Source organism: Talpa occidentalis, unplaced genomic scaffold (assembly GCF_014898055.3).
Source record: "Talpa occidentalis isolate TD23 unplaced genomic scaffold, MPIMG_talOcc4v2.1 talOcc4.13, whole genome shotgun sequence".
In the NCBI taxonomy this organism is placed as follows: Eukaryota; Metazoa; Chordata; class Mammalia; order Eulipotyphla; family Talpidae; genus Talpa; species Talpa occidentalis.
The window spans coordinates 4,957,911-4,968,203 of record NW_023601322.1 but is presented as its reverse complement, the minus strand read 5'-3'; positions in this window follow the sequence as shown (position 1 = coordinate 4,968,203).

The following is a 10,293-nucleotide window of genomic DNA, read 5'->3' as shown; positions in this document are numbered from 1 at the left end:
ATATCAATTTTATCCATTTTCACTTTCTGTGTGTTCTCTCTGCAGATACATATCAGGCTGATGATACCTGAACAGATTCTTTAACGGGCGGTCCTGTATTTGCCCCTTTTCATGGTACCATACCACTTATGTTCATACTTGAACAAAGAAAAAGATGACTATCTGTGATGATGGAATTGATGTGACAGCTGGGCGTGACTATGATACAATCAAAAAAATCAGTGGATTCTGAGCACAGCAAATGACCCTCCCAAAGTGGGTGGGCCTCACCCTATCAGTTAAAGGACTTAAAAACAAAGACTGAGGTTCCAATCCTGATGGAGGTCTGCAGCATGGAAGCCATGCCTGAGTTTCCAGCCTGAAGATTACAGACTCAAGACTGAAATGTGGGTTCTTCTCTGCATTTCCAGTCCATCATCCTGCTGGCTCTACAGATTTCACATTTGCTAACTTCCACAATACAGGAAACAGTTCCTTCAAGTACCCTGCTTCCCTCCTCTGGCGTTACCTCTCTCTCTCCCTTCCTCTCTCTGGTTTCTGTTCCACTTCTGAGTGTTCCTATATTTTCAGTTGCATTGTTCATATTATTATTTATATTTCTGTGTATAATTATATCTGTTATAAAAATCCATGCCTATGAATTCCAACATTGAGGTCATCTTGTGACTGATTTCCATTGAAGGCTGATCCTCACGTGAATCATCTACTCCTAGTGCTCCTGTACCTAGGTGTTTTGGAAAAAGAGGTTAGTTAATTTTTTGTGTCAGCTTCACTGGGCTAAGGGATGACCCAAGAGCTGATAAAACATTACTCTGGTTTGTGTTCAAGGGAGTGTCTAATGGAAGGTATTTGCATTTGAGTAAACAGTCTGAACAAGCAAGATCCATCCTCCTCAACTTAGGTCCAGTGGAGGCTCCAAACAGACCAAAAAGGTAGAGAAAGGGTGAAATTTTCCCTCTCTTCTTGAGCTCGGACATCCATTTTCCCCTGCCCTTGTGTATCAGAGTTTCTGAGTCTCTGGCCATTGGGCTCAGACTGAATTCTGAAGGACACCACTTGTTTTCCCAACTCTCCAGCTTGTAAACAGTATATCCTAGATCTTCCCGGCCTCCATAAACACATGACCCAACTCCTATACCATGTCTCCTCTTCTCTCTCCCTCTCTATCTCTCTCATCATCATCATCTATCCATCCTTCCCTCTCTGTCCCCATCCTATCTATCTATCTATCTACCTACCTACCTATCTATGGAATAATTCCCAATTGGGCTGTTCTCTGGAAAACCCTGATTAATACATAGTATACCGCTGACAGTGAATGAGATTCCAAATAATCTTATTCTCTCCTGAAGAAAATATTTTTCAAAGAATTTTTTAAAATATTAGCCTGTCATTAACTTTTAAAATTTTAATTAACTTTATTAAATTTTTCATTAACTTCAACTTTTAAATTTTTGATACTTTAATTATTTTAGATTTCTTGCATTGCTTTGATTTTTTTTAGCTGTGCATGAAAATATTATTTGTCTTGCTTGCCAAAGTCATTGACACCCCCTGGAAATGTTACAGCCCACACCAGTACTTTCTTTGCCTCCTCATTAATCTCATTCCCTCTCTGAGAGGAGGAGGTGCCTGGTCCTCACTGCTGTGTGCATCGAAGGCCAAACAGTGGTTAGTACCTGAGAAGCCCTATTAATGCTAAATAGCTCTAATATCACGTCCCCAGGGCTTGAATGTTCCAACTTAACGTTGAATCTGTTTATCTTACTGTTTCTGCAGCTGCCATCCCCTCTGCTTCTGTTTGAAGCACAGACACCTATAGAAATAAAGCCATTATGATGCCATTACTGTCCCCACTGCCTGAAAAACAAGAAGCTCACACCCAGAACTAGACTTATTTACGTTCTTTCCTTGTCAGTCAGCATCCCCCATGCTCTTCGTAACACATGAGAAAACAACCAATCCCTCTGTTCTAAATGCTTTTCCCAAATTAACAACTTTAAAAAAAAATAAGGAGTATTTTTAGTGAAAATCAAGAAAAAATTCTACTTCAAAACAATAAAAATGCTTATTTCCTGTGGTCTTAACAAACAAATCAATACGCCCTAAGGTCACTTGTAGTCACCATTTTTTAAATTAGGGCTTCGAACAATGCCCAAATGTTTCCTTTTGTAATATTAGTTGCAATAATATGGCATTAACTCTCATTTCCTCCATTTCACCATTTCACTAAGTTTCTCCACCCCTATAATTTCCACTATTGAGAATGCCATGTATGGAATTAGCAGTCAGATTGGTTGTACAAATGTACATGTGTCTACTTATATCGTAATAAATATTATGTTACTCACATTTTTTATTGCTTAATGTATTATTCATTTAAGAACTATATGCCAAACTTTGCATCTATTTTTTTTTAAGTTCATTTTGTCCCCTGCTACGAAGACAGTATAATTTTGGAAACCATAAATGGCTATAAGTAATCATTTTCCAGCTATTATATTATTTTTCACCTAGGAAAAATGACATCCCTAGGCTTTTAATCACTTCAATCAAACCTGGAAATAATAGGATTATCTATTGCATTTCTCAAGAACATTAAATAAGATAATGTCAGTGATAAAACAATACAGTGAGTGGTCAACAAGAGTTTATTTTCTTCTGACCGTATGTAACATGGACTCCATTCTCCCTGGAATCTGATCAGTTATTTATTGACCTACTGTGAGTCTGCCTTTGCCATTACTTTTATTATCTAGAGAGCATTTAAATTAATAAATTTGTCTTTTGAAACCTGTAGGTAAGATGCTATATGCCATAGACTAATTTTTGACCTTCATAATGTAGCCAGGTTAATTACTAGTTAATGAAAACCATTCATTTTGCCTACAATAAGCTGCTCAGCAGGAATTTTCCTACTAATTAATAGTGACATGGCATATGAACCTCATCCAGCATTTTGCACCCAATTCAAGGCAATTTCGGAGACTAATAATCCACAATATATTCAAATATGTCTTCTCCAGTCGTGATAACAATACATGGTAAGGAACAGTTTATAAATAATCAGTGCATGGTGGTGACTCAAAGTGATTTCAGTTTTTTCATAGATAGTAAAAGTCAGTTCAAAATTAATTCTTTGTCATGAGAGCAGATATGAAAGCCCCTGCTTAAAAATTAAAGCACGTTCTAGTCCTCAATGGTAAGCCCCTCAACATTTTAAATATTAATATTTAATTACTGCTGTAATTATTTTTCAAATGAACATAAAAAACATGCATTCAATGGAAGAATAACTGTCAACTCCACTACGCATGATTACAGTCATTAAATATATATATGAACATGATGGTTTAAGAAGCCAAAGGAGTTTACTATAATTAAAAAAAAACTATATTGAACAGATAAAAACTTTGATGATTTTTAAAATTATGGGTCAAGAAGGAATCATTCTTCAAACAGGGGTATGATGCTAGGGAAGTCAGACAAAATATGTTACCATTGGAAATATCCTAGCCTTAAATCACAGGAGAAAACTGCTTGTAACTTTACCTTGTTATCAATTTCACAAATCAAATAGTCAATAGGGTTACAAGGTAAAATATTTTGTACTTTCTGAAAACCCTGCAACCATAAGCTTTAATAAGAGTTGTCTACTCTTATTAATTTCCACCTTAATAATCTCAGATTAGTTCATTTCTGAAGGAGAAGTAGGAGAGGTAAAGTGATGGAAAGGAGGGATACTAATAAACAGATCATAATTCTGAAATACTGAAAATTTCAGGCAGTCTTCTTCACTCTCCTATGAATTTCTAGAATATCTTGGAAGTTCCGAAGCTTAATCCTCCAAACGACAGCTGTCACATTTATTTATCAATTTGGAGTTAGAAAAACCAAATTTCTTCAGTTATGACGTGTATCAGCAGTGGGAGAACAGACTGGGCTGGGAGGAAGCAGTGTGAGTGCCCTGAGGAGATCAACTTAGCAAGAACAGAGGAAATCAAATTCAATGTCCCTCAGCAGTTTGCTGAAACCTGGTTGTGCTCTGGGTCCAACGCATCTCAGTGATGCTGCATTTCACCTGGTCTGCGGGTCAGAAGAAAGAAATGACCATAGTCATTCCTCTCACGTCTGCTGTCACCGTCCCACATGTTATCTTAGGTGAGTTACAGGTACTATGAGATGGGAGAAAGTCTTACAGAAAACACTGACAGGCTCACGAAAAACTTGGGGTAAATTGGGGATGGAAAAGCAGAGAGGAAAGGAGCAACCAGAGGAAAGATTTTATGATGGCAGCATCCACGTTCCCCTCAGCCCCTGCCTGAAGCTCCTCAATGCTTCTAAATCAAACTAAGCGATAGAGGGTTTCACTGAGTGACAGAGCTAAAAAGAACACATCACTGGAAAACTTACTATAAATAATCAGTTTGCCTCTAGATAAGCATTCCTTTTTATGGATGTGTGGGGTGAGGTCTACAATTAAAGCTGAATATTAGGCAATGCCATCTGGCCCCATAGGAGGGATTCCAATGACCTAGCTGCTGGGCCTCCCCGGTGGTACAGGGGTCAAGTCTCAGCGCCATCAAGCTTTTGCCAGCCACTGCAGCATGAGTTCGATCCCCGGCCAAGGAGCTAACCCACATGGTGCAGCAGACCTCTCCTGTCTCTCCTGCTGCTCACCTCAAATGACCTAGCTGCAAGGTCCCGCCCCTTTGGCTCCCAAGGATAAGATTTCCTAACCAAACAATATCCCTTATTAAAGGTACCAGGCATAGTTCTTGCTTATCCCCGATAATTTCAACTAACTTTCAACTAACTTTCAACTAAATTTCAACTAACTTTCAAATGCAACTATTTTCCAAATTTCAAATTCATATTTCAACTAAGACGAATTTCAAATCCCTTATAAGATGCATGACAGCTTTGAGTTGAAAGTCAAATAAATATCACATGCATAGAGAATATATTAAAATACAAAAAAATCCTTAGACATATATAGTCACGTATAGTTCAATTTTGCGTATGTCATATTGTTTAAAGGAAAGTTTTCCAGACATATTACAGACATGATCTGAATAAGGTATGCAGGATTAGAAAATACTGGCAAATAAAGGCCTAATTCTTGGTGGTTTTAATACACGTTAGAATCTTAACAATCAATTTTATAATGAATCAACCACAAGGTTGGCCTTAATTCAGTCTCCCTTGAAAGAGCATAAATGAAAATTTCCATTTTTCCTCTACTCACCTTTAAAAAAATGAGAAGAAACTTCTGTGTTAACCTGCCTAAGTTGGCGTTTTAATTCCATGACAGTGAAAATATATGGAAATGGGTTAAATGCCCTTTTCGATTTTTTAATAAGCACTGGCTCGAACCCAAATAGTTCCTTATTGACATGAATGCAGTTTTTCCAATCGAAAGCTACGTTGAATTCTGTATCTTCACTGCAGCTGTCAACAACACCCCTTTGCAGGTCACGAGTCTTCCAGCAATTTTTATTACTACATTACGTTGATGAAGTGATGCCTAAATTTCTCTCTGCTACTCCCCAGTTATAAGACTGATTTCTCATCCAGGCTTCCATCATCATCTATCAGCCTATTTCCTGAGAATTGTTTCTAGCAAATACACACGCAGGCAAGCCCACAAACACACTCAATAGTCTACAGGCTTTGCCATATTTCAGGGAGAGATGCTTAAAACAGAAAGATCAGGAATTAGGGAAATTGAGGGAGACATTTCCCACTCAAATAACTGTAAGCACATTTTTAAAATAAGCAAAGGCCGTGCCACCAAGATAAAGTTCAAATACAGTGAAAATTAATACAAACAATTCCAAAATGTGCACGAAATTTGCACTAAAACGAGGGCACACAATTTAAACATCTTTACCTAGAATATGTTTACCAGAATATTTAAGACTCAGTTTATAGCACAATATTCAAATTCTTCATACCTTCTGGATTCTTAAGTTAGATCTAGGATCTTTAACTACTAAAACCCTGAATAATCATTAGTGTATCCTGCAGGAGCTTGTTTGTTAAGTCACTAATTCAAACTCTCTTCACACTCTCTCTACCTCCACTGTTCCCACAATTTTACAGCATTAATTATAATCAGTAACTCCCCCAAATAACTAAAATACAAGTAAATAGAAGGAGGAATAGGAGTAGCACGTTTATTATTTGAGAAGAAAATTGCCAATTGTTACCACACTCTGAGAGACTGAGAACATGGGACAGGCTTGAGGGAGAAATGCCCACTAGCACAGTCAGTATTGTGACACTTGTGATTACAGAAATCTCATGAGTGGGGTTACAAAAAGGATTCCATAAGCAAAATGCAAAGGTTACCAACCATATGGAGAAAATAATAAATGGAAGCGCATTAAAATTAACAGCTGCTTATCAAAAGACACCATTAAGAGATTGAAAGGAGAAACCACAGATAAGGAAATTATATTTTCAATACATGTGTCTAGCAGCAGACTTATCAAGCACTTCTCAAAATCATAAGTAAAAGATCCATAAGGTAAAAGCCAGAACAGGCTAGTAAGACATGGGCAAATGACTGAGTCATGCATTGCGTAAAGAAGATATTCAAATTGCTAATAGCATGAAAAAAGTTTTTAAACTCATTAGTCATTTACAGAACCTATTGCTATTACCATGCTATAGGCCATTGCTATTACCCTACTGACTCCTAATATACACAGCCGGGAGAAATGCAAACACATCTTCCCAAATGTCCACCAATAGAAAATGGTTAAAAAACTTATTCTCCGCAGCCTCTCCAGTGCAGGTTCAATCCCTGCCAGGGAGCAACCCACATGGCGCAGCAGACCTCTCCTGACTCGCCCGCTGTTCCCCTCAGCAGTGTATTTTGTCAGTCTGCCTGTTCTGCTCCCCACTCTGTCTCCGGTGGATCCTCTCACCACCCCAACCTCTGGCCTGTACCCTGGTTCTTGTATAAATGAATAAATCTTAAAAAACAAAACCAAAAACAAAACTTATTCTCTTAGCCACCCTGGGCTCTGAAAGGACTGGCGTGGTAAAGAAAAGGCGAGCCAGGCTAAGTTTCTCACAGGCAGGAAATTTATTGCGCTCACGGGCGAGGTTCACCTACCCGCACAGGGGTCGGAGAAGTCGCACAGTTGGGGGATGAGGGCAAGCTTTTATAGGGCAGGGTCTGGTCTTGGAGGGAGGTGCAGACTGCAGAGTCGAAGTTGCTTTTCAAAGAAGTTTTTTCTCTCAGAACTGGTTGTTCTTTCAACGCTGCTTATCAGGGCCCAGGCAAACCCCACAGAGCCTGCTCCAGGGATGCAGGTGGCAGCAGTTTCAAGGTGCCCCCCTGAACCCCATCTCTGCCCTGGTCTCGACCTTACAGGCTCATATCATAAACACACACACACACACACACACACACTGAAAGTTATTTCTAACTCTGAGGTCGGGCCACTGGCAAGGATTCTTTCATGCTGAAGCTGTACCTTCACACGGCGGGGACAGAGCACCTCTTCTAAGGGTCCCCACACCATCATCACGGTGGGCCCAACCACGAGATCATCTTCCAAACCCTGTTATTTCCCATAACCCTCCACATGCATCTGGGTTAGGGCTGCAGCATACGAATGCCAAGGCCGCAAACATGCAGTCTGTGATAGGCTTGTGTACACGATGGGATTCTGAGCTGCAAAGAGAACGGACAAAGACACCTGCACACAACATCTCTGCACTCTAGTGCCTAGCAAAAGAAGCCAGCCACGATGTGTATATAATATTCCCTTAATATAAAGTTCTAAAATAGACAAAAGTATCTATGGCACTTTAAATCGGATTTTTTTTTTTTTTTCCTGTCTGGGACTTGTAGCCAGAAAGATCATAAAGGAAGTCTTCTTAGGAATGTTCTTTCTTCTATTCTCTGGCATTGCTGGGTCTGTACTTGGGAACATTTTAAGCTTTACACCTATCATCTGAATAAATTATAGGGGTTTGTTAAACTGCAATTAGAAATGACTTACAAAATACATAAGGGATGAGGCTAGGAAAATATAATCACCATCAGAGAGAAGTTTTCTTGGCTAAACTTAAAAAAACTTGACATGAGACTGTAATTGAGCTTTTAAAATGTTCAAAAACTTTTTCTTCAGTAGTATAAATGAGTGTCATTGTCTGTTGACTGACAATAATCTTAACATGCCTCAATTTTTCAAGAATTGGAAGCAAGAAAAATATTAATATTGGCCTCTGGGGGATATAAAAAATGCATCATAAGTGAATGCAAATGACTATTTTTAAGAGTTAAAAGAAAGTTTTTTTTTAAATATGAAAAATGGAGATGAATGATTCAGGGAAATTGTTTGGAATTCATAAAATATGTGTCCCAGGATGCATTCTGTTTATGGTGAATGAGGAAAATCAAGAGAGCACAGATTGAGATGAAAATGCATGGACTTTAATAATAACAAGCAATTCGGTGAGATAAGAAAGTATAAGAAAACTCAAAATTCAAAAAGCAAAATTAAAGTTCAACCGAGAGTTACGAGATTATTAAAATACAAAAATGGAATCAACACTGTGCTGGGTGAAATTATTACAAACGGAGGAAGAAGAGCAAGAGATGAAACTGATGAGAAAGTAATAAATATTAAAGTCAGGAACAAAATGCCAACATATATATAATTTATATTCTCAGCGGAGTGGCTAGAACAAATAACACAAAATAAATAATCTCAGACTTGTTTGCAGTTTCTATGCCAAAGACAGTCATCTCTAAACAAAATGAAAAGATGGGGCTTCATTGATCTACCTTAGATATCTAGGTTGTGTCTCAAGGTATAATCAATAGTTATGAATTTTACATATAAGTTCAGAAGAATCCTACGAACATTCTGTTAGATCTGAAAGGAGACTTGGGTGTGTACACTGGTTTTAAAATCTCCATGCAAAACCAAATGCCTGAAGAAAATGGATCTATCCAGGGCCTGCCCAGTGGCCTCAGCACTATCACCTCCACCATCAGAGTTTGCACCCCCACCAGGGAGCTACCCACATGGCGCAGCAGACCTCCCCTGTCTCGCCCGCTGCTCCCCTCAGCAGTGTATTTCAGTCAGTCTGCCTGTTCTTTTCGCCGCTCTGTCTCTGGTGAATCCGCTCACCCCCTGTACCTTGGGCCTGCACCCCAGTTCTTTTACATAAAAATAAGTAAGATCTTTTTCATATGGAATCACCAAAAACCCCGAATAGCCAAAGCTCTACTGAAAAAAAAAGAAGGAAATGGAGGCATCACACTCCCAGACTTCAAACTATACTACAAAGCCATAATCATCAAAACTGCATGGTATTGGAACAAGAACAGACATACAGACCAATGGAATCGAATAGAAAATCCAGAAATAAACCCACAGATTTATGGTCAACTAATCTTTGACAAAGGAGCAAAGACTATGCATTGGAGCAAAGAAAGTTTGTTCAATAAATGGTGCTGGGAAAACTGGGTCGCTACATGCAAAAGAATGAAGCTTGACCACTACCTCACACCATACACAAAAATCAACTCAAAATGGATTAAAGAACTAGACATAAGACCTGAAACCATAAAATACATAGAAGGAAATATAGGCGAAACACTACGGGATTTGCACATCAAAGACATCTTTACAGACACATCACCCAAAGCAGTGATAGTGAAGAGAAAGATAAACAGCTGGGACTACATCAAATTAAAGAGCTTCTGCACAGCAAAAGAGACAATAACAAAAACAAAGAGAAACCCCACCAACTGGGAGAACATTTTTGCACCCAACACTAATGATAAAGGACTGATCACAAAAATCTGCAAAGAGCTGATGAGACTCAGCAACAACAAAGAAAATAATCCAGTCAAAAAATGGGCAGAAGAGCTAAAAAGAAACTTCTCTGAAGAGGAAATGCAAATGGCCAACAGACATATGAAAAAATGTTCAACATCACTTGTCATCAGGGAAATGCAAATCAAAACTACCATGAGATACCATCTCACACCAGTGAGAATGGCACATATTAAAAAAACTAGCAACAACAAATGTTGGCGAGGATGTGGAGAAAAAGGAACTCTTGTGCACTGTTGGTGGGAGTGCAAACTGGTCCAACCACTATGGAGAGCTGTGTGGAGATTTCTGGACCTACTAAACATAGAGCTTCCATATGATCCAGCAATTCCACTCCTAGGTATTTACCCAAAGGACACAGAAACATCCATTCCAAAGAGCACCTGCACTCCTATGTTTATAGCAGCACTGTTTACAATAGCTA